Raw genomic sequence first — 25,069 nt, forward strand, 5'->3', positions numbered from 1 at the left:
TTGATTTGCATATGTTGAACCAGCCTTGCATCCCAGGGATGAAGCCCACTTGATCATGGTGGATAAGCTTTTTGATGTGCTGCTGGATTCGGTTTGCCAGTATTTTGTTGAGGATTTTTGCATCGCTGTTCATCAGGGATATTGGTCTAAAATTCTGTTTTTTTGTTGTGTCTCTGCCAGTCTTTGGTATCAGGATGATGTTGGCCTCATGGGGCCTTTCCTTAGGGGTCACAGCTCTAAACAGATTCCGAGAAGCTCTCCTTTGAGCCCTCCTGTAGTCATAGGGTGGGAAACGGGTTCCTCCAGCAATAATAGGAGGTTTCCAACATTCCCTTAACATCCTACTAGGAACATAAGCTCATAGGTTTTACAGTTATAAGGATGGAGCCCAGATAGGAATTTAACCTTATACAAGTTATGGAAGCTTTCCAAATATCAGAAGCCAATTTTTAAATTTGGCACTTGGTATTTCTCCAGTTTTATTTAAAGTGTTATGCAAACATAGTTTCAGGTTCTCACTCAATCCCTCTTTCCAGTCAGATGGGTTCCCCTTAGTTCCTTCCATACAGAAATTTCTGGAGCCATAATTGGACGCAAATAGTAAAATCTTATCACCTCTTTTACCTAAAAATTTAAAAACAGTAGAAAATACCACAGTTCCTTAGAAAATATATTTATGTGAATAATTGTTAAAGTCAGGTTTTTCTAACCACTGTAAAATGCAGAAGAAATATATAGTCCTATGACATGAAAAATTAAATATTCGATGAGATGATTGAATAAATTTGTGTCAATATACAATAATGAAATATTATCTACTCATTACTACAGAAGATGTAATTCATTTAACTATAATATTGAACTCCTAACATGATGAAACCCAAAAAACAAACAAACAAAGCAACAACCAAAAATCTCACAGCAAGAGTTAGGGTCACACTTAACATTTTTGTTTAGCTGTCCTCATTAGAAATAATAAAACTATGATTCTGATGTGGCAATGTTTTGTTAAACACATGTGGACGAGGTGAGATGCAATATGAGGCAAAAAAGCAGCACTGTAATGCTATGTTCATTGCTATTTTTAAAGAACGATAAAATTACATTTTTTATTTACCTGAAAACTATTGTTCGGAGAACCTGCCGGCTTTCAAGCTTTACTAGTTTAAATAAAAATGACAGTATCAAACATGCTTATGTTGAAAAGGTCACTGTGCCACTTTAAGTGAGTACATGTATACTTCATTTTATTATGTTTTGCTTTATTGTGCTTTGCAGATGCTGAATGTATGTTTACACACACACACACACACACACACAGACACACACTTTAAATAGATATCTTTAAAATGTATCCTGTGAAAAGTAGTTCTGGATGTGAAGGGGTTGGAGGGAAGCAAGGATAAAATAATGACTTAGAAAGTTTTCTATCACATAAACCTTCCATTAATTCTCTCAATACCTGCTCAGTTTTTCTGTAACTCTTCTGAGAGTACATTTACTTCAAGTTTAATTTTTTTTCAAATTATTTAGAAACTAAGATCTCCATCTGTTTTTACAGTGAATGCTTCAGGTTCCAGGGATTTCACCAATAGCAATGAAAGTCTTCTTCTGTTAATTTTGACTGTTGCTCAGCATTTGTCCAGAAGCTTTAAAAAAAAAAGCAGGCTTACTTTCAGTGCCATCTATCACAGCTGCAGAATTATATAATGATATGTCAAAATAATGACTCTGAAGCCTTCCAAATCTTCCAAGAAAGAAGTAAGTTTTTAACAAGTACATTTCATAGTCTCATAATATTTTGAAAATTAAAAATCATATCTGGTAGGTGTGATTGAGCATGATATTAAAAGAGAACATCATGACATTCTTCAATTACTCAAGAGAAAGTAGCATTTTCCATTTATACCCATTATATCTGGGATCATCTTGGTTTTCAAAAATGGTAAGCAGTATGCTTGTAAAAATTAAAACATAAAGGAAGACTTAACGACAATTTAAGTATCTATGCAAAAAATAGCATTAACTGGAGTGGAATCTCCTTTGTTGTTAAAGCTTAAGACACTTTCTAATATGTCATATAAACATTTTTGCATTATTTTTTAAAATTAAAACACAATTTGTTAATTTTTTACAACTAAAGCCATATATAAGGGATTTCCTGGCCTAAAATAAAAATAGTAATGCATTTTCTAAATATTACATGCTTATTGTAGAGATTTTGGAAAACAAAATTAAGGAAAAAATAAGAATCATCTGCACTTTCACTTTCCAAAGATACCTATTCTCAATATTCTGGTACATTTTATTTCAATTTTTAAAAGCTTTTTGTTTTGTAACAACATTACTTACAGAAAAGTTATAAAAATAGAAAAATACAGTTGCTTTAATGGTCAAAACCAAAAAGTTAACATTGTTACACTGCTATTAATTAAATTACAGACATTATTCAAATTTCATCAATTTTTCTTTTAATGTTATGTTTATGTTCCAGGGTCCTAATCAGGATATCACGTCTCATTTATTTGTGATGTCTTTATGGTTTCCTCTGATCTGTGACATCAGATACAACAGACACTTCTGAAGAGTCCAGGTCAGCTATTGTGTAGAATTTCTATCAATTTGGTTCTATTTGATGTTTCTCATGATTAGATTGAGATTATGCATTTTTGGCAAGAATACTACAGAAGTGATGTGCCCCTCTCTGTGTAGTATCAGGTCAATATATGTATAGCATGTATGATGTCAATATATCTAATTATTGGTTGTGTTGACCTGGATCACTTTCTAAAAGTGGCGTCTCCCAGTTTTCTCTACTCTAAAGTTACTATATTTCTTTTTTAATTAATAAATATTTTGTAAGAGTTCCTTTCAAATGCAAATATTATTTCTCCTCATACTTTTAGCCAACAATTTCAGTATTCATTAATGGTGTTCTAATGGTGATTTTCTATTTCCCTCATTCCTTCTTTACTTATTAATTGGAATATTTTTCTAAAGAAGAGCTGCCTCTTCTCCTGTATTTATGTATCTACTCAAATACTTATCTTTATCACTATGACACCACAGATATTTATTTTATTCTATGGATTATAATCCAATTATATTTTTTCCTTTTGTAAATTTTTCTAGCTTTGGGCATTGGGATCTTTTCCATTTGGCTCCGTGCCCTTTCAACGTGCCCTATTCTTTTTTGAGTACTGTCTTACTTCCTGCTGCTGCATGAGGCTAAAGTCTTATCTTGTATATTTTCTGTACCAGTCCTGGAATCAACTATATCTCCAAGGAGTTCTGGTTCCTTTTATTATATAATGGCATTAGAAACAAAAATCTGGGTGTAGGTGTGCTTACTACTAACAGAGTGTCACTACTTTTAGTACCTGTCAGTGAACATGATTTCAGAATACGTATATTACACTGGTTCACGTATACACATATGTTTGTTTATGTCTGCATTTATTTTTAACAACTATGAATTCATATTGATATCTACAACTCCAATCCAATACTACAGGGTTTATTCTAGCTATCCCTTTTCTTATATATAACTTCTATCATAGACTAAGAGAAAACTGGCTCTCGTGGTCTTCAGTACATGCATGTATTTTTTCAACCCTAGCATACAAAGAAAATAGCTTCTGAAATATGAATCTGTACCCATTTAGGAACAAATTTACTAAGGAAAGTACATTATTTGTATGCAGTTCTTTTTGTCTTTAGCCTCATACTATTCAGTCAAAATATTGCTTTCCAAAATAACTTAGGTTAGTTCTTTTACACCTCCTATAGTGTTCCGTTACTCATTTTTAATACAGTTAGATACATTTGCTACAGTTTCTATTCATTTGGGGTTCTTCCCAGGCCTGGTGCATTTAAAAACCTTTATGTAGCATATAATTCAGTATTTGTATGTAGTGTCCCTGTTCAGATTCATTTGTGTTTCAGCGTTCTCATCACAGGGCCCAGAGGCCAGGTGTTGAGGTATATGTGGGAAGCCTATAGAACTGTCTTCTCTCTTTCTGTGTTCTTGCTCCATGATCAGTAGTCACTAGGTTTTTAAAATGTATGCTTTGTATGCATACACATTTTTTTTTTCTGAGTTCTTTATACAACAGTTCAAGTAATTAACCTGGAAAATCTATTTCATGAAAACTCCTTCTCCCGTGTTTGTTTCCCCAGAGCTAAATTCTGGTGAATGGGAATAATATGCACTTTGTAGTTCAAAAAGTTCAAGGAACCGAGGATCCCAAAACCTTCCTAGATACAGCTGAAGTTTTGAGCCTTTACTTTAGTCATCAGGTAGTACTGTAGCAAATATGATTCAAGAATGACGGTTCAATTCTTCTCAACAGCTATAAGAGATCTAAAATGCCAGACTTTTGCTTAATAGTAAGACCGCAGAATCCTTAAAGAACTCCAAACTCTCTTGTTCCCTACTGTGGACAATCTTTAATCCCACATGTGAAGTTTTGACATCTGTGGCAGCCATGACTGAATGCAACCCAGGACTTCTTTTTGATATCTGTTAACTATATTTCAAATATCTGTATAACCAAATAATTCATTGATCTTAAATGAAAAGAATCTCAGATTTTCCTGTTCTCCTTTGTATTCCTGATATTCTTTAATTTGGGAGCAAAATTTCTAGTTTTAACATTGAAAAGACTAAATAATTCAGCCAGTTTACAGCTTCAAAAATGAATGATATGCAGAAGATAAGGCTGTCTTGTAGTAGTAGAAAAATAGAATCTTCCCACTGAAATGTACAGTTTCCTTCATTGAATTGTGAAGGGCAGATGGTAGAAGAAAAAAAAAGATAAGAATGATGCTGTCTACCCACATTTTTCCCTTAGGAAAGTGTCGAAGATGTTTCAAAAATAATAGGAAAAAATATTAAATTTTATCTCCATGCAGGGATTCTTATTTTAGATTAGTAGGAAATGACTTTCTATCAAAAATAATAGGAAAAAATAATATTCAATTTTATCTCCATGCAGGAATCCTTATTTTAGATTAGTAGAAAATGGCTTTCTACCACTCTGAAAAAGTCTCTTATTGGCCGAACATCAAAGTCTGGAGCCAGAGATGTAAGCAGAAATGGGGCAGAAAGAGCTCACATGTTGAATCAATCAGCCTTGATTTGAATCAACCTTCCATCAATTACCAGCTAAGTGACTTTTAAAAAGTCACTTAATCTCTCTGGCTTTCTATTTCCCCATCTGGAAAGTAACACATACCTCACAAGTTGTTATTAAGAACAAATAAAAAAATTGTGTCAAGATGTGTGGCACATAATAGGTTTTCCATAAATGTTAATTGAATCAGAAAATAGCTGTGGTTCAACATATTTTGCCTTTAAGCCAATGACAATGATAGCATTTCGTGCATATTGGTTTCGTTGCCTAACTACTTAGGCAATGTTACTGAACTTACAGTGTTGTGACATTGTTACACAGGAGAAGCAAACGTTGTCTCTGATGGATGGCTGCTCACACTGTAGAGCTAATACTTCATATACAATCACAAATGAAAGGAATGACTTGCTAATGTCTATAGCAAAATTCTGGCCAAATATTTGATGTTGAATGTTATTCTCCAGGTGGGAAGGAGCACAATCTTAGCTTGACACCTCAAAATAAAGCTCCTTTTTAAGAAAAAAACAAATTCTCCTTAGGGAATTTTCTCAAGAATGCTTCTTTTTTCATATCCAATGGCTTTTTTTTTTTTTAACTTGCAGTTTCTGGAAAGAACTGCACAGTATCAAAAAGCATTCCATTTAATAAAGCATTTATCTGCTCCTTTAAAAGTCAGATTACTTCATGGAAAGTTACCGTATAATTTAAACTTTCTTAGTTAAATCTCATTAGTAATGAATCCATATCATAATACAATTTCATATGTATTACCTTAACCTATAATATAATAACTATGTTATTTATTATGTAGACTGAGACACTTTGGAGAGTGAAAGTGGGCTTTATTAATTATTATCCTGAGGTCATAATGGAACATAAGTGGGGCCACATAGGGACAGCCTTGGACAGAAAATGTTTACTAGGCCTACTACTGATACCTAAGAAGAATGATCACAAGGTTCTGTGAAAGGAAGTAGAGCTGTTTAGATTCAGCAGAAGCATAGTATGATTATTTTTCTTCCTGAATTGGGAGATTTGCATGCCACTTTCATTTCAGCATTAACTGTTATTCCAAGAAAAACTCTGTACACTTAAATTGTCCTCAAATTTTAAGGCAGGAACAGAATTCCTGCGTTGATTGCATGGACTTGGATTTATCACTTGCTATTGCATTAACAACAGTAAGTCAACTTATGACTATTTGATTTGAGCTTCATTGTATGGTACCTGTTTCACCAAAAAGGGCATATTGCTTTTAGCAAGATATGTTGTTAAAAGGTATGTCTGGGCTTTTCAATGAAGTATGAAGGGAAACAAAGGTGCCTATTTATATATTATATTCTATAGGTATTTCTGCTTAAGTATTTACAGTATATATTTTGATCTATTGAATTTATGTTAGGTGCAGTAGAAGTTGTTTTAATATACTGCAGTATTTTCTGTCCGGCAATTTGCTTAATAACATAATAACATAAATTACAATCTTCAGTACTTGCTATTATAAGTAATTCACAGCTACTTAAAACTTTTGATAATAGCATGTCCCCCTATTCAGGAACCAGGCAAGATATATTTATTTCATCTGTGTCTGTCTTTTCCAAGATGTCTACGTTCATTCTGACAATTCACCATCTAGCTACATCTTCCAGCTAGTATATTACTAAGACTCTGAAATATTTAAAGAAAAAACTAAATGGTTGAATTAAAATACAAATCGAATAAGTTTGAGTTGTTTTTGGATTAAAACCAGATTCTATGTAATATTTAACACATTTATTCCCAATTACATTTGTAAACACATTTTCTCTTTATATAATTAATTCATTTTATAATCCAAATAATATTTTTAAACTATTTACTATTGTACACTATTCCCACTTTTGGGATGTCAATGTAAGATGTGCCTGGTCTCAAAGAGTTGACTTTAATACTTTCATGATTTAGAACAAGGTAACAGAGTAAGAATTACAACTATATATTTACATTATACGTGCTCAGGGTTCAGGAAAAAAATGTGTAAAATATGCAAATTCTTAAATTATTTTGAAGTCTAGCTACTTAAAAGGTCAAAAAAAGTGTTTTCTTCTCAAGAGCTAATAGAGATGGAGAAAAATCCACCAAACAGAGAGGTGCAATTTGGCCCTGCATTCATTAGCTTCTCCACACACTGTCACCTACCCAGACAAGAGGAGATACTTACCTAATGTTCCAGGGGCTACCTGAATGGGTACATTTCCCAAAGATGCAACCCTGTTTTCTGCTAGCATTTAATTATTTCTTTTTCTCCCCTCTATTAAACAAAGGTCTTGGTGAATATTCTTTGCAAAATCCACTTATTTCCCTCTTTCATGAATGTTAGATTGTACAAAATTTTATTTCAGAGTAAAATATCTTTAATGCAAATACTCTAATGTAATACATTTTGTATGAGGTATTGTGAATTTAGGTATTTCATTTACAAAGAGCCACTGACTGAAAACATTTAGCAATTGATACTCTCTCTGTGAAGACCAAAAAAGGCATATAGAAATTCATCAAATTAATACATATTTGGGTAATTATGACTTATCCAATATTGATTTCAAATAATACACATTGTTTTCTGCAATTCAATTTTGAAATTTATAACTAAGTTCAATGAGACCAAGTAGGGCATTTGAAATCATCATAAGCCAGGTGAGAATAGAACAAATTGTCATTTCCAGAATCTTGAAGAATCAAGGATGAAGAGACTAAAAATTAAACATATGAACAATTTAAATAGCCACTAATAAAGAATATAGAAATATATGCCCTGTGAGATTGCACTAACTGTTGTAAACTGAAATAAGTACAAAAACACTTACATGAAGTCCACATGTGCTCAGGTGAATGCCTTATGGATAATAATTTGGGTTTCTTCTGCTTTTCTAAAAAATAAAGCAGGTCATAAATGAACCTTCCTCTCCTAGGGGAAAAGTCCAGCGTCTATGTCTCCTTCTTGATCATTCATATCCACCAGCATACAGTAGAAAAATGTGAGTTTACTGGTTAAATTGATAGTTTGAGAGTGACTACCAAGTTACAATTACTCACTAGACAGGGAGCGTTCTTTAAGGAAGCAACACTTTCCCCGGGGAAGCCAGATCCTTCCCAAAGCTGTTCATTGTTGGACTACCCTGTTACAAATAAATCACATATTTCTCCTGTCTGTGTTATTAACAAATTGATAAATGAACTCAAAAGTCAGATGGTGATAAAAACAGAAATTTCATTACAAGTGGATTAGAGCATTTCCTTGGACCTAAGAACAAAAATGTGTCTCTCATTCTTCCCCCTCTCACTCCTCACTTTTCACCCAGTCAAGGGCAAAGTCGTTGGGCAACCAGTGACACAAGCATTCCACATCTTAATCTGCCTATTGCAGGCCAATAGTTTTCATTCTTTTGCTATCACACCAATTAGATAAATCATGCTCTTAGAGAAAAGTAGCTGTTTCTCATCCTTCACAGAAGGGTGAAGTCACTGGTGAAAGGATGGGGAAGAATGTGAGAAGAAAAGACGGTCAAATTCATAGATATTGTAAAACACAGATCCCCTAAAACATGTATAATACTCATAAGAATCAAAAACTTCTTCAATTACATTTGTCTATGTTGTACTCATCTCCACCTTATTTGAACTTTATATATATGTATATATGTGTGTGTGTGTGTATGAGTATGAGTGTATGTAGCTTCTCTGAACTTTATATGTATATAAGTTCTCCCTCCTTGATAATAGATTATAAATTTCAAAAGAAAGATAGTGTAGTGTGACAAAAGCATGTGGGCTTTAGATTCTTAGATAATTGGGTGCACATACTAGTTCTGCAACTTACTAGGTATATAAGTCCTCGGCTAAGTTACATTTGAGGCTCGGTCTTTTTATCTATAAAATGGGCCTAATGCTGAGGATTATCATAAAACATACGAATAATGGTGCACACAAAACATGTATTGAACAGCCCTTTAGACACATTGATGCTCATGTTTTTCCCACAGAAGAAGGCATTTGTTATCTATTTTGAACTCTGCACAAAGCATGACCTTCTGCACATTGTTAAGAATGTCAAATGACTTAATGAATATTAAGTTCCTACTTCCCTGCCTTGATAAGTCACTACAAATTAGATACTACTTTTGTATGTGTGATTTTGAAATATTTATACGTTTCGGTGTTTGGATATTCCTGTCTGGTAAATTAGAAAAAAAATCTACTTTTAAAATTAGGTATATTTCTGTAAGACAATGCCAACGCTTTTGCAATTCCTTCTAAAAATAATTGAAGACTTATTAATAAATTATATTTTGTTAGTTATGTTTGCTAATGTTTAGAAATTGCATAAATCATCAAGAGAATGATTATGCTAAATTTGAAGTAGAGGTGGTAGGAGTAGTATGGAGGAAGTGAGCTCATAACCAAATTGAAATGTTTGTGAATTGAATGTGCTCATTATTATGTTAAGAAAATGGAAGGATAAAATGTGATGTCATTTTAACATCCCACATGAAACAAATAATTGATTTAATATATTCTGGTTAGAATGTGTCAAATGAGTTTCTGCCAGAAGTAAATTTGGTTGTTTCCTTTATGGGCAAAGAAACACACTCAATGGAAATGCCCATTGTTACTTTGGGTTTTCAAAATACACTGTGATAACTGCAGAGATGTCACAAATAGAACTGGATTCTATTATTCTGATGGTTTATGTAATAAATTATATGGAATTACTTTACTGAAGTGAGAAATGCAGTACTTAATCATCTATGAATAACAGAGCCATTTTTGTCCTCTAGTACAAGATATTTTTTAAGAAATTGTTAAAGATTTTAAAATAGACCCTTTGAATTGTTAATAGACTTCATAATATAAAACTCATTTCAGCCTTTCAAAATAGATATAAAATCTAGTTTTAGTTTCTTAACAATTATAAAGACAAAAAAACCTGTCATTTACATATTCTAAGAGTTTCCTTTCAGTCTTATTAATTCTTAGATCTCTTCCTAAGAGAATTGATCCCGGTAATATCATATGATGCCAGAATTTCACAGCTGAAGTTGATGGCCCTATATTAAGAGTTTCTCAATAGTGAGGTATTTAAATACAATATGGTATACTCTTGTAGTATGAAGACTACCACTATTATAAATAACTGTGACCACCAAACCACATTGGATCAATTAGAAGAAAGTGTTACCAGTCTATGAATATCTACTGTAATGTTGAGTAAGGCACAAGAGACTCTTTAAGAGATTATGAAGATGGGATAGAAATCTAAAGCATTCCAGAAGTTGCCATATGGTTTGAGAATACAGATATGTATTCGTTAAAAGTACCTTACACAATTGTACGAATGGTTCTTCCTATTACTAAGAAGTAACAAACAGAATTACCATAGGAGGAATTGCTACCATAGTGGAATGGCAGTGAATGAAAAATAGTTTCCATTGCTTAAAGCTTCCTAATTCATAGGAACATTCTTTGTAAGTCTGTATATATTACCCTTACAATGCCCACCCAAAATGGAACATGGTTAAAAAGAGTATATTTAGAAGCATAAGAAACATCTCATTTGGGATGCTTTAGACTAAAACAGAAGAACCAACTCCAGATGGTCCAGCTATAACCCAAAGTCCAGAGGTAGAAAAGTCCCAGGAAAGGTTGATTCAGTGGTCCAAGGATGCTACCAAAAATTCTTTTTTTCCCTCTGTATTGCGAAACTGCCAATCCTTTGGGTAGATATCCAGATAACTCTGTCATATTAATGTGCCCTCGAGAAGTCTGCACAAACTAATTATGACATTCTTAAAAGGAACTAAAGGACTAAAAGATAGTTTATTCCCCTAGCTCCCCCCAAAAAAAGAGGAATTTTTCCCGGTACCTCCATTAGATTCTTGAGTGGCATTGGCTAGAATTGCATTTTGTGCTTATTTCTAAAACAAGCACTAGAAAAGGAAATGGCCTGACCTTCATTTGTTGAAAAGAATTAAGATTTGCCCCCTGCAAGTAAAGAGAGGCTCTATGATAGAAGCAATATATACATACCAGGTTTTAATTCTATTTAAATATTGTTCAAATTCATTAGATGTATTTCATGTATGAACCAAAATTTGCATTTTCAGAACAAAAACATGCATCTCTCAGTTTATATTCTTTTATTGTTTTAAATTTTAAACATAAATAAAAACTCAAAGCAAGCACTTCTTGGAAGAGAAGAGGGATGATATGAAGAGTTGAGAAGCATTCCCTTCTCTCTGCTTCTTTTACTTGGGACCAATCAATCAATTCTCCATAGGAGAGATGTGGATTCTTTGTAAATATCAGAATCATATCAGTGATTTTAGTGATTCCAGGTAGCTTAAGTGACTTCTTAAGCTCAGTGACCACCATTAATATTCCCCTGTTGGCTATTTTGACCCTGTTCACTTTTGAAAAATGACTTCATTTTTGCTAATCATAAGATGAGTACTTAGTCAGTGGTGGCTTAGGAAGTCAGAGTAGTGGTAGCAGGCTACTCCAGGTGCAGACTTAAGAGTACACACCATCTGTAAAAAATTTAAAAGCAATAAGAAAACTAAGTAAAGGTCTATGATGTTTTCTCATCACTATCCGCCAGAAATATTTTAGATGTTGGTAATAAAGTACTTCTCTTAGAAAAAGTTATTTATTGATTTCATTTCTAAATTGCTTTGGTTACTGCTGAATTTCAATAATCTATTTTAAGCTTCAAATTAGTATATTTTATTATACTTTCATAAACACTGTATTTTACACAGAAATTAATGCAGAGAACTCCCAGTTGGACAATCAGTTCCAGACTCCACAGATCCCAGGACACACACTCTATTCAAGAATCTGTTGGTGATGGCTCAGAAGTTTTCAAGCTCGCTTTGGGTACAAATTGTATTTCCAACACTTCTAGCACTATATATTCCTGTCAATGATATTGTACTTATAAATACAAACATGTCCTTATTATGGATGAAGTTATAGATTAATTAAAATTGTATAGGTTATATATTAACATATGATATTATACATCATTATAAAAATGAAGAAATAGGACTTGAGCTTTTTTCAATTTTGCCACTGTTAAAGTCACTTGAATCTTTATCTTTGGGAACTAGCATTCACAAAATGGTGAATACTAACTCTTATCCCGATTTGCTGCAAGAAACTAGTCTGGAATGAGCAGTATAATTATTAGCACTACACTCTTTCTATGCTTCACACACTACAGAAGTTTCCAGAATCTTCATCTTCAAATCTGTTATTCCTCAAAGTACATGGATCAACATTTAGGCTTCTGGAGGCCAGAAATGAACGAGGCAGAGCAAAAATGACCATAATTCGTAGTCAACCAGCCAACATGTGTTGCTTCGGGCATGTGTTATTGTATTCACTGGATGTTAACAGGATTTCCAGTTAGATTGAGAGATGAGAAACTGTTTTTTTTTTTTTTTTTTTGAGACGGAGTCTTGCTCTGTCGCCCAGGCTGGGGTGCAGTGGCCGGATCTCAGCTCACTGCAAGCTCCACCTCCCGGGTTTACGCCATTCTCCTGCCTCAGCCTCCTGAGTAGCTGGGACTACAGGCGCCCGCCACCTCGCCCGGCTAGTTTTTTGTATTTTTTAGTAGAGATGGGGTTTCACCGTGTTAGCCAGGATGGTCTCGATCTCCTGACCTCGTGATCCACCCGTCTCGGCCTCCCAAAGTGCTGGGATTACAGGCTTGAGCCACCGCGCCCGGCCGAGAAACTCTTTAAAAAGCTCATTCTCTTTGGTAGAATGATGTATTTTGGATAGATACTCAGTAATGAGATTGCTGGGCTGAGTGGTAGTTCTGTTTTAAATTAGTTGAGAAATCTCCAAACTGATTTCCATAGTGGCGGAACTAATTTACATCCCTACCAACAGTATATAAGTGTTCTCTTTTCTCTACAGCCTCGCCAGCATCTGTTATTTTTTGACTTTTTAATAATAGCCATTTTGACTGGTGTGCAATCTCATGGTGTCTCATTGTGGTTTTGCTTTGCATTTGTCTAGTAATTAGTGATGATGAGCATTTTTTTGATATGTTTGTTGGCTGCTTGAATGACTTCGTTGGAGAAGTGTCTGTTTACATCCTTTACCCACCTTTTAATGGGGTTATTTGTTTTTTGTGTATCGATTTAAGTTCCTTAAAGATTCTGGAAGTTACATGCACTCATATGTTCATCGCAGTGCTATTCACAATAACAAGGATATGGAATCAACTGAGGTGCCCTTCAACGGTGGACTGGATAAAGAAAATGTGGTACATATATGCCATGGAATATTACACACCATAAAAAAGAATGAAGTCATATCCTTTGCAGCAACATGCATGCAGCTGGAGGTCATACTCCTAATTGAATTAATGCAGGAACAGAAAACCAAATACTGCATGTTCTTACTTTTAAGTGGGACCTAACATTGAGTGCCCATAGCCAAAAAATTGGAACAACAGGCACTGTAGAAGGGGGAAGGGAGGAAGGAAGGTATGGGTCGAAAAACTAGCTGTTGAGTACTATGCTCACTACTTGGGTGAGAAATTCATATCCCAAACCTCAGCATCACGCAACATAACCACATAACAAATCTGCGCATGTAACCCCTGAGTCCAAAATAAAAGTTGAAATTGTTTGTATTTTTGTATTATTTATTTATTTTTATTTTTATTTACTTATGTTTTGAGATAGAGTCTCGCTCTGTCGCCCAGACTGGAGTGCAGTGGCGCGATCTCGGCTCACTGCAACCTCCACCTCCTGAGTTTAAGCGATTCTCCTGGCTCAGATTCCTGAGTAGCTGTGACTACAGGCACACACCATCATGCCCAGCTAATTTTTGTATTTTTAGTAGAGACGGGGTTTCACCATGTTGGTTGGAGGCTGAGGCTGGCGGATTACCTGCGGTCAGGAGTTTGAAGTTGTTTTAAAAAAGTATGTTTTGATATAAAGCCTTTTTTCAAATTTTTTAAAGTCTAATTCTCGACAGAGCAACAGAAACAAATAAAATAGAAACCCAAAAGGAAATTTGTCATTACTAAAACCAACCAGGCTCAGGTGCCTTTTCTTGTCCATTCACACGGGAGCTTAAGTTAACAAAAATACCTTTAACAAATTGAAGGCAACTTAAAGATCAGTTTATTTATTCATTCAACAAATGTTTATTAACTGGCTGCCACATAGCTATCATTGTTCTAAATTCTACAGATATAGTAGTCAATTAAGTTCCTTCCCTCAGTGAGGACTTGACTTTGAGTGGAGAGAACAAAAATTAGACAAATAAAATACATAGTATGTCAAATGATAAGTGCTTTGAAAGAAAAAATGACTACTAGATTCGGCATGCATGATCCTGACCTGCTCTTTAAATTTTAGGAGTTTTAGGAAATGTCTACTGTATTAGTTTTCTTCTCATACTGCTATAAAGACATACCTGAGACTGGGTAATTTATAAAGAAAAGAGGTTTAACCAGCTCATGGTTCTTGGGGCTATACAGGTTTAGGCCTCTAGGGAGGCCTCAGAAAACTTACAACCATGGTGGAATGCGAAATGAAAGTAGACAAGACAGAGTTTCAGTTTTAGTCTTAAAAGAAAAAAAAAATACATCTATAACTGCCTCTAGTCCTTTTGTTGGCAATAACTATGCCTTTTGACTTGTTAGGGAATGAGCATTTTTGACATGGACTTGAGGAAGTCATGGCCAATGTTAACTTTAAATAAGTTTGAAACTATTGTTTATACTAGATCAAATAAATTGCAGAGGATTTTTTTCCAAACATTCCATAAATGCACAGAATTGAAAGTAAGTTTCGTTTCCAATAGTTAGAGTCTAACCTGTCCACTTTTAATTGTAGCCAAGATGTTTATAATCTTATTAGACGTTCTGTACTGTGAACTGTTGGGAATCTATTAGCTCAGTATTTTGAACTTCAGATAATGTATCCTGTGTGTTTTTTTTTTTTTAAATAAAGGTTTATCTTACCATTAAATTATGAAAGCTTTGAACCCTGTGTGTAAAGAAATAAGCTCAAGTCTTAGGAATTTATCTTAGTAACTGGTGATTTTCAATTTGTATTATTAAACATTACTTGAGAGTTTTCTATTAGCTTTCAAGAGATTCAACTTAGTTTCATTTTTGTTTATTGTGAAACTGGACTTCCAGGCTCATCAGAGTTGGTTTGCATGGTTCAGATATAGTTTCAGACTATGGGTAAATGTAGAAAAACACTAAAACAAAGACTTTTTTTTGTAACATGGTTGAATTTTCATATATTCCATTTGACATCATTTATCTTCCCTCTGATTTCTTTTCAATGACAATCTTTTGACAAGACTAGAAATCTACTGTTGAGGTAAAGATAAATCCAGAATATAGATGATGAGTCATATTTTGTACATAGGTCAAGCTTATTATAAAAACTTGTATTTAAACTCAGTAGCATGTAACTGATCTATAAAAAGACTAGGAGATTGATCATTGAAAAATTACATTTGTATGGAACAATTTCTGAATAGGATTAGAAATACTGAGGTAATTCTTAGTACCCTCACTAGAACTAGAATCATTCCCATAGAACACCATACTAACTTTAAAGAGTGATATTTGGTGTGAAAAAAGACGTTCACCACAACTAACGAACTATGGTATTGTTAACAAATTTCTAAAAACAAATACATGCCAATGAAAAGCATACAACTTCTCAGAAATCTTTGAAATTTTATAGAACTTTATCAAACACTTTCATAACACTGGTCCATCATTTGATACCTATTGAGTTGAAATTTTATAAACATATAGATGCACATGTAACACACATATATGTATGTATGGATATATAAAAATAGTGTTTTCTCAGTGAAGAGGAGTATTATCCTCTTGTATTATTAGTGTGGTAGACAGCCTCCAAGATGGTCCCCCAATCTCTCCATATGGTAGTAAACCCATATAGCTATTGAGTATTTGAAAATGAAATCTCACAAGTTTACAAGCTTAAGGAGAGGTGCTAACATCAGAGCAATGCAAATTAGAACATCACTTAGAATGTCTTAAACCCTATTTTTCTGGCAAAATTAGACAGCTACTAAATGAAAGACATTGGTGGAAGAAATGGAAATACAGATACCCTCATGCACCTGTAGTACCTACATTGTCAGAACATAGGTACGTGTGTACGTGTGTGTGTGTGTGTGTATATATATACATAATATATAAACACACACATGCATATATACATATATAAATTATACATACAAACAGAAATACTATACTTGTGTTTGCAAATGTACTTTATATTATACATACACATACTTTTCTATTTTGTTCTGTCCTACTATTTTCTTCATTTGTTTTAGGCATAGTCATACAGCCAAATATATTCAAAGTTTATTACTCTTTGGTGCAAAAGAGATCAAATTACAAGATTAAAAAAGATCATATTAATAATATTGTACTCTCCTCTCGTATGTTGAAAACATATACCTGTAGTCTTCAGACTTGAATAGCTTAACTGCATGTAAAAGCCCTGACTCACACATTTTTTCCCCTATCTGGTCACACAAATCTTCCAGCTTCTTATTCTTCTTTAAGATTACCCTAGGCCAGGTGCTGTGGCTCATGCCTGTAATCCCTTGGGAGGTTGAGGCGGTGGGATCACCTAAGTTCAGGAGTTTGAGACCAGACTGGCCAATATAGTGAAACCCCGTCTGTACTAAAAATACAAAACTTAACCAGGCGTGGTGGCAGGCGCCTGTAATCCCAGCTACTCAGGAGGCTGAGTTATGAGAATCGCTTGAACCCAGGAGGCAGAGGTTGCAGTGAGCTGAGATCACACCACTGCACTCCAGCCTGGGCAATAGAGGGAGACTCAACTGAAAAAAAATAAAAAATAAAAAATAAAAAATAAATTATCCTAGCTATTCGTGGCCTTTTGCTTCTCCACGTAGACTTTAGAGTCGGTATGTCAATGTCCATAAAATAATCTGCAAAAGGCTTTCATTGAAATAACATTAAATCTATGAATTATTTTGAGGGAACTTGACCCCTTTACAATATTGAATCTTAAAATCCATAAAGATAGAATACCTCCCATTTTATTATATTATCTTTAATAACTTGCTATACTATTTCATAGTTTTTGGTGTGGAGTTATTAATTGCATTTCAGTAGCAAGTATTCCTAGCTATTTGATGTCTTAAGATACCTTTTTTAAAATTTAAAGTTTTATTTTTAAGCTAATGGTATATAGAAATACAATTGAATTTACCTATTGGCTGTTTATCCAGCAACTTTGTTAAATTTAATTGTTAGTTCTAAGAGTCTGTAGATTGTTTTAATCCTGTTAAACTATATTTTTATTTTGTGTTTATTTTTATTTCCTTATCCACATGCCTTATGTTTACATCAAGTGTCTAGTGTTCCTTGTACTCATTCTAGTTTTCTTTCATTATATTTTTTACTTTTATTTTAATTCTATAACTTACTCTTCATCTATTTCAGTTTTTTTTTCTATGTCTTCCCTGATTTCTTGTATTTCTACTTTGTGATCTTCCTTCATACAGGTGATTGTGTCAATGAGGTTTTCAATTCATTATAAACTTTTGGTCACAATTTTCATTCATTCTATGGCAACAATTTTCTAGTGAGTACTCAATCTCTTATAAAATTTTATTGTTATTTTTCTTCCTTTTTCTATAGACTTTTAAAATATTTGTATATGCTATGTATTCTCTTAAAAAAATAATAACTATAGATGGCAGGCTTAAAGGTGGCCCTCCCAGTGATCCTGGCCTCCTGGTATTCATGCTTTTATATGATTTCTTCCCTTGGGTGTAGGTGGGAACTTGACTTGTTTCTAACCAAGAGACTATGGCAAAAGTATTGGAATATATGTGATTACATGATTATGTTTCATAAGACTGTAACATTTCTTAAGATTGTAACCCATCTCCTTTGCTGGCTTTGTAGAAACATGATGTGAGGCATCATATGGGGAGGGCCATGTGACCATAAGCTGAGGGCAGCCTCCCACTGACAGCCAGCAAGAAACAAGCCCTCAATCTCACTGGCACAAGGAACTAAATTCTACTAACAACCACGTGAGTTTAGAAGTAGATCGTTTGCCAGTCAAGCCTGCAGCCCTAGAAACACCATGACTGAGTCTTTGTGAGACCCAGTGGCAAAAGACCCAGATAAGCTGTGCCTGGACTCCTCATCCATAGAAACTGTGAGATAATAAACATGTGTTGTTTTAAGTCACTAAGTTTGTGGTAAGACTGTTACACATCAGCAGAAAACAAATGCAATCACTCATTATTGCAGTTTGCTGAAAAATATTACAGTCTTACTTTATAAGATATACTTTACTATAAACATACTTTATATATTTATATATAATATAAAAATATTTTGCTATATAAAATATACTATTTACTTTATAAATATAATGGCCCCTCTTGTTGCTGCTTCCAGAAGGAAATTGCTGCTTGCACATGTCAATCTTTGTGCAGCCTCACTTCCTCCATTTCTCTGAGTCAAACCAGTCCCTCCAGCTATAACTCCATTCCTGTACTCTCCGCAGCAAACAGGGCTATAGCTTACGCATATTTGCCTTTACGCATATTTCAGCATTGATGGATCATATCTGTTTTTTTAGATTCACTGAAAATGAAGTTTAATTATTTTTTTGATTAGTTTTAAATCTCTCTTTGTTGCTTTTGGATGATTCCAGGAAGAGAGGCGAAAAACACTGACGTAAATAGCCATATTCATCCTCGAGGTCCAGACCTGCATTATGAGATGACTGCTCTGGCAACCCTGCAGAGAATAAATGAAAGAGAACCCAGTAGCCATGGCTAAACCAATTAGGAAGATGCTGCAGTGGTTCAGGTGGTAGACTACAGTAGTTTAGACCAGCATAGAATCAGTAAAATCAGAATTGGAGTCAAAGGGGAAATGAGTAAGATAATTTGGCTTAGGTGTCTGATCTGCATCATACTCCAATCTGCGTCTCATATTATCAGTGTCATGTGCTTAAAACAATTCCTGGAATTTTCCATCAACTCTAGCTGTTATTGTATGCAAATTGCTATTTTCTCATTGCCAATAAGTACTTACCATCAGTTATATTAGTACTAGACTAAAATATGAAATGAAATAGTAAATAAAATGCTTGCAAGCTATGATTCTCAGACTTTTCAACCAATGACACAAAAAACAAATTTTGAAATACACAAACAGGAAAATCTGCTCTTGCTGTCACTACTGCTATTATTACTATTAATAATACTTATGCATGTATTTTTCAAATGCCAGTGAAGCCACATGGTTTATAGTTAAGAGTAGATGGAATGGAAAGAAATAGGGTTGAGAGTAAATGCTCACTCCTGTCTTCAAGCACATGATTGTCTGCTTAATAGATCTCCATTTCACTTTTCTGTGAGGTGAAGGGTGCGGCACACTTATGGAGGCCCTGCCCCATCTTCTGTTTCACATTCAAAACATACATGCAATTAGGCACCTGTCTAAATTTATCACATTTGTAATTTTTCAGAGTTTCCTTTACATTTAAGTATACTTACTGAATTCTTCTAGGGTGAATCTTGACTTGATTTATGAAATACATTATTCCTTTTGTTTCAAAAAAGAGAAATTTTATGTATTGAACTACCAAAGGGATGTTAAGATATATTTACTGTATTAGTCTGTTCTCACGTTGCTAATAAAGATATACCAAAGACTAGTTAATTTATAAAGGAAAGAGGTTTAATTGACTCACAGTTCCACATAGCTGGGGAGGCCTCACAATCATCGCAGAAGGCAAAGGAGAAACAAAGGCATGGCTTACATGGTGGCAGGCAAGAGAGAACTTGTGCAGGGAAACTGCCATTTATAAAACCATCAGATCTCCAGGGACTAATTAACTACCACGAGAACAGTATGAGGGAAAGTGCCCCCATGATTCAATTACCTCCCAGTGGGTCCCTTCCACAACATGTGGGAAGTATGGGAGGTACAATTTAAGTTGAGATTTGGGTGGGGATACAGTCAAACCATATCATTTATTCCTAATTATTCATCTTTGAAAAACTTTGGAGGAATTAACACAAGTTACCAAACAAGACTTAGAGACAGTCTCTGAAGCAATGATCTTTTGGTGGCTCAGATTCTTCAAGTTCTTCTTCCTTAACTTAGAGGGGTGCAAATGTGGCAGCCATGTTGCTATCAAAGAGCTGAAAACTGACTGTCCAGGGCTAAAGTCAACAGGTGATTCCAATTCAACCCAGTGGATGATTTCTTCTGTGTGCTAAAATTAGGACAATCTAACTCTCTCTTCCTCTCTCTCTTTCACATTTTGTTTGACTAAAACTATTATCCATGCAACAATTTCCACCACAGTAGGAGAAGACACTGGCACGCAAGTGGAGAGGAGAAAATCAGGCAGAAGATAGGACTAAAATATGAAAGAGACAGTCTGCAGAGCATTTTAGTTTCTGGTTTTCATTTTTACTCGCCTTTGGTTCCGACGGTGTATCTGTTTTAGTGATTTTCTGTTTAGCTTAAGCTATTTCAAATTGCTTTCTCTCAGTTGTAACTGAAACAATCCTAACTAGCATAATCTCCAAGTCATACCCACTGACACAAGAAAGTGTGGACCTATTGCCAGTGTTTTGTTCATACCCTGACACTGGTATAACTGTGGTTTCCCCAGAGCACCTGAGATCATACCTCTGGGGAGAAATGGTCATAATGCAGGGCTCTGCCTTTTGCCTTCTTCTGATTTAACTTTCTTAGTAGTTGCTGTGCCAGTCCAGGATCCCCTAGGCCTACCATATTCTGCAGTTGGCTAAGGCTTGGCTCATTTATTAAAACTGTCTGGCTTTCTGTCCTTGCCTAGCCAAAGTTATTTTTGCTACTTTGCCTAGAGGAAGGGGGAAAGGAACTAATGGGCAGAAAAATTAGGAAAAGTTAAAAAGTGTGGAGAATGGAAGATGTAAGTAGAGTAAATGATAAGGAGGGAAGGAATGCCAAAGCAACCAGAACGGGTGGGGTTAGAAATAAAGAAGGAAAATAGGAGGAAGTTGATAAGAAAAGTGAATAAAGTAAATAAAATGAAAGAATATGCAAAAATCACATCTACTTGAAAGATATTAAACTGCATTTTCATTACACCTTCCTCTTCGAGCTTCCCTTTTTCTCCAACATATCAGTGAAAAGGTGTTGTTCCTTACTCACCCTTTTATCTTTGTAGGTGTTTGCACCTTCTTTACCTTTTTTACTGCTTCTGAATATGGTCACCCCACTCCTTCTCTCTAGCCCACAGTCCTCAACCCTGACTGAATATTAGAGTCTCCTGGGAAATATTGAAAAATATGACATCTGGGCTCCCCATCAGACCACTTATATCAAAATCTTTAGGAGTATGACCCAGCATTAATACTTTTTAAAAGCTACCCAGCTGAGTTTCAACACACTTCTTGCTTCCAGTGATCAGAACTATATAGTAAAAGTTCTCTCAATATTACATTTATTTTCCTTCAAATCTCTCTAGGTGTTGCTATCTTTTTTTTCCTCTGTGATCTTGGGGGAAAATTATCCTATCTTTTTTGGAAGATAGTACCTCTACATCTACTCCTGATTCTATGACCCATGCCACCATCCTCAAACTTGCTTTATTATTACTATTCTTTCTCATTTTATTTTCTCCCACCATTGGCTGAAAAACTGCTTTTCATTAAGGAAAACTTTCCTTTACTTCCTCTGCGGGAATCAGTTCTGTTTCTTCTTCATCTTGACCATTAAATTTCTTCTTCCTACATTCTCATATATTGTTTTCATAATTCATGTTTCAATTGAGGCTTCATGTCCAACTGCAGTGACACTGTTCACTCAAGACCACTCGTGACTCCCAAGGGTTCAGATGCTGTGACTCATTTCAGTCCTGGTTCACCCTATTTCTTCTGCGCTATTTGGCAGTGCTGCCCTTCTCGACTTCCTGATACTGTGTCCTAGTTCTCTCATCCTGGGTGAAAATGTTCCCTCTGCCTCCCTGTACCAGTCTTCCAAAGGTTCACTCATATTTCAAATCTCACTTCAGACTTGTCATGCACAAAACTCTTATATTATAGAATTAACCTCTACTTATATTAACAGTAATCCCTCCCTTTATAATTAATCATTTTAGGTATTCTAAATATTGCCTTAGAAAAACTTACATCTCGTTTGGTAACAAAACTTTGGGGAAAAAAATGCCATAAAGCCAACAGGTCTGGGAGAAGCATTTAGATGTGAAGAGTAAGGAAGGAGTAGGGGTCAATTGTGGTTCCTAGGTGTCTAGCTTGAACAGATGACCTTTGACAAGAAGCAAGTTAGGGGAGCGAGAGATGAAAATAATTACATTTTATAGCATGCTGTATGAGATATAGCTGTGTACCGTTGGCATGGACTCATAAGAGTGACAAAGACATAAGTTTATGTTGTAGTTGGGGCTTTGCAAGTAGGTCTATTTCTCTATTGAAAGCATTCAAAGTGAGAAAAGGTCAAGGATAAAAGTCTGCAACATCAGTATTTGAGAATCAGACAAAAGCAGAGATTCCCACTTCCTATTTAGATAAAACTCATATAATGGATAACATCAACTGCTTTGAAATATTTGATACCATGTTGATAGATTACAACTTTGATTATATGTATCTTGTGTACAAAGCAGGGCACTGCATCATAAAATGAAATTAAATTCATCTAGCAGGAGCTGCATTCCTCATGGATTCACTCTGGTGTCCCTATGACCACCCTACCCCCAAGAACCTTTGCTCTGTGGCTCTGCCTGTGAAATTTGAAGTTTTCTATTTCATCCAATGGAAGCTATAATTTTTAAATATTTGGTTCTGTCTCTTAGACCCTTAAGCTCAAGGATAGCAAGTACTAGGAACATGAAGTACCTATTGAAAACATTACATGTTTGCTGGAGAATTCTTGCAAGGTAACAACAATAACAACTGTTATAGAGAAACTTTAAGAAGAGATAGTGCGTTTCTGTAAATACCTGCAACACTTCTTGCTACAATGTGTTACATAAAATAAGTAGAAACTCCTAAAAATACTTAGGTCATTTTTCATTATTACCTTACATCATGCCAGGAACCCCGTCTACTCCTCTGTGTTCCATTGAGTGCACTCAATTTTGTTTTCAGCAGAAGTTGTGTCATGCACTCACTGTGCAAAGCTGACGGTCCCTAACATCATTTGTTTTGATGAGGGTTAAAGAAAGGGTATTGTTGTTTCATAAAAACAAAGTTGAATAAATTTATAAATAACTTTGTAATGATGAATTGTTTATACACTGCTGTTGAATTACATATGGGCAAAACATTAATAAAATTTCTAACAATTCATTTGGCACAATTACTTTTCAAGTCTCTCAACTCTTTTGCTTAAAATAAAAAGCTAGACTGGACCCCAGACATTGCATAGCCCATCCTTTGGCATCTTTCCAGTTATCTTAATCCTTGATGTAAGTCTGTTGAATTATTGTGAAAACAACCAATGGAAGGTTCCATATTATATATTTGTATGTGTGTAAAATGTGTGTGTACATTTGTATGTGTGTAAAAGGGAGAGAACACTCAGGCATAGAGTCAATTCTGCTCTTTACCATGTTTTTCAAACTAACAGCAGGTGTGGCCCACTAAACCTTCATTGTTTTAAATTTAACAAAAGGAGGGGGATTTCTTTCTTTCTTTTTTTTTTATACTTTAAATTCTAGGGTACATGTGCACAACGTGCAGGTTTGTTATATATGTATACATGTGCCATGTTGGTGTGCTGCACCCATCAACTCGTCAGCACCCATCAACTTGTCATTTACATCAGGTATAACTCCCAATGCCATCCCTCCTCCCTCCCCCCTCCCCATAATAGGCCCTGCTGTGTGATGTTCCCCTTCCCATGTCCAGGAGATCTCATGTTCAATTCCCACCTATGAGTGAGAACATGCGGTGTTTGCTGAGAATGATGGTTTCCAGCTGCATCCATGTCCATACAAAGGACACGGATGCATCTTTTTTTATGGCTGCATAGTATTCTATGGTGTATATGTGCCACATTTTCTTTTTTTTTTTTTTATTATACTTTAAGTTCTAGGGTACATGTGTACAACGTGCAGGTTTGTTACATATGTATACTTGTGCCATGTTGGTGTGCTGCACCCATCAAATCGTCAGCACCCATCAACTCATCATTTACATCAGGCATAACTCCCAATGCCATCCCTCCCCTCTCCTCCCTCCCCCCTCCCCATGATAGGCCCCGGTGTGTGATGTTCCCCTTCCAGAATCCAAGTGATCTCATTGTTCAGTTCCCACCTATGAGTAGAACAAGCGGTGTTTGGTTTTCTGTTCTTGCGATAGTTTGCTGAGAATGATGGTTTCCAGCTGCATCCATATCCCTACAAAGGACACAAACTCATCCTTTTTATGGCTGCATAGTATTCCATGGTGTATATGTGCCACATTTTCTTAATCCAGTCTGTCACTGATGGACATTTGGGTTGATTCCAAGTCTTTGCTATTGTGAATAGTGCCGCAATAAACATACGTGTGCATGTGTCTTTATAGCAGCATGATTTATAATCCTTTGGATATATACCCAGTAATGGGATGGCTGGGTCATATGGTATTTCTGGTTCTAGATCCTTGAGGAATCGCCATACTGTTTTCCACAATGGTCGAACCAGTTTACAATCCCACCAACAGTGTAAAAGTGTTCCTATTTCTCCACATCCTCTCCAGCACCTGTTGTTTCCTGACTTTTTAATGATTGTCATTCTAACTGGTGTGAGATGATATCTCATTGTGCTTTTGATTTGCATTTCTCTGATGGCCAGTGATGACAA

At 35.1% G+C, this 25,069-nt stretch overlaps 2 long non-coding RNA genes across 3 annotated transcripts in view; one reads left to right on the forward strand and one right to left on the reverse strand.

The window, feature by feature from the left end:
* Positions 1-9,409, reverse strand: part of LOC135970199 (uncharacterized) — a 25,488-nt gene extending 16,079 nt beyond the window's left edge. The window contains exons 1-2 of one of the 2 annotated variants that reach the window (XR_010585781.1): positions 8,211-8,437; positions 7,982-8,044 (exon numbers count right to left, since the gene is read on the reverse strand). This is a non-coding gene — a long non-coding RNA (uncharacterized lncRNA). Of the gene's footprint in view, positions 1-7,981 lie in introns of both variants that reach the window. The other variant, XR_010585780.1, reaches the window with a different exon arrangement.
* On the forward strand, positions 1,539-12,108 carry LOC135970200 (uncharacterized). Its single transcript, XR_010585782.1, has 3 exons — positions 1,539-1,761; positions 2,495-2,593; positions 11,933-12,108. It is a non-coding gene; the product is annotated as an uncharacterized lncRNA (long non-coding RNA).
* Positions 12,109-25,069: the final 12,961 nt, after the last annotated feature.

The sequence above is a fragment of the Macaca fascicularis genome, chromosome 3 (genome assembly GCF_037993035.2).
Source record: "Macaca fascicularis isolate 582-1 chromosome 3, T2T-MFA8v1.1".
Taxonomy (NCBI): domain Eukaryota; kingdom Metazoa; phylum Chordata; class Mammalia; order Primates; family Cercopithecidae; genus Macaca; species Macaca fascicularis.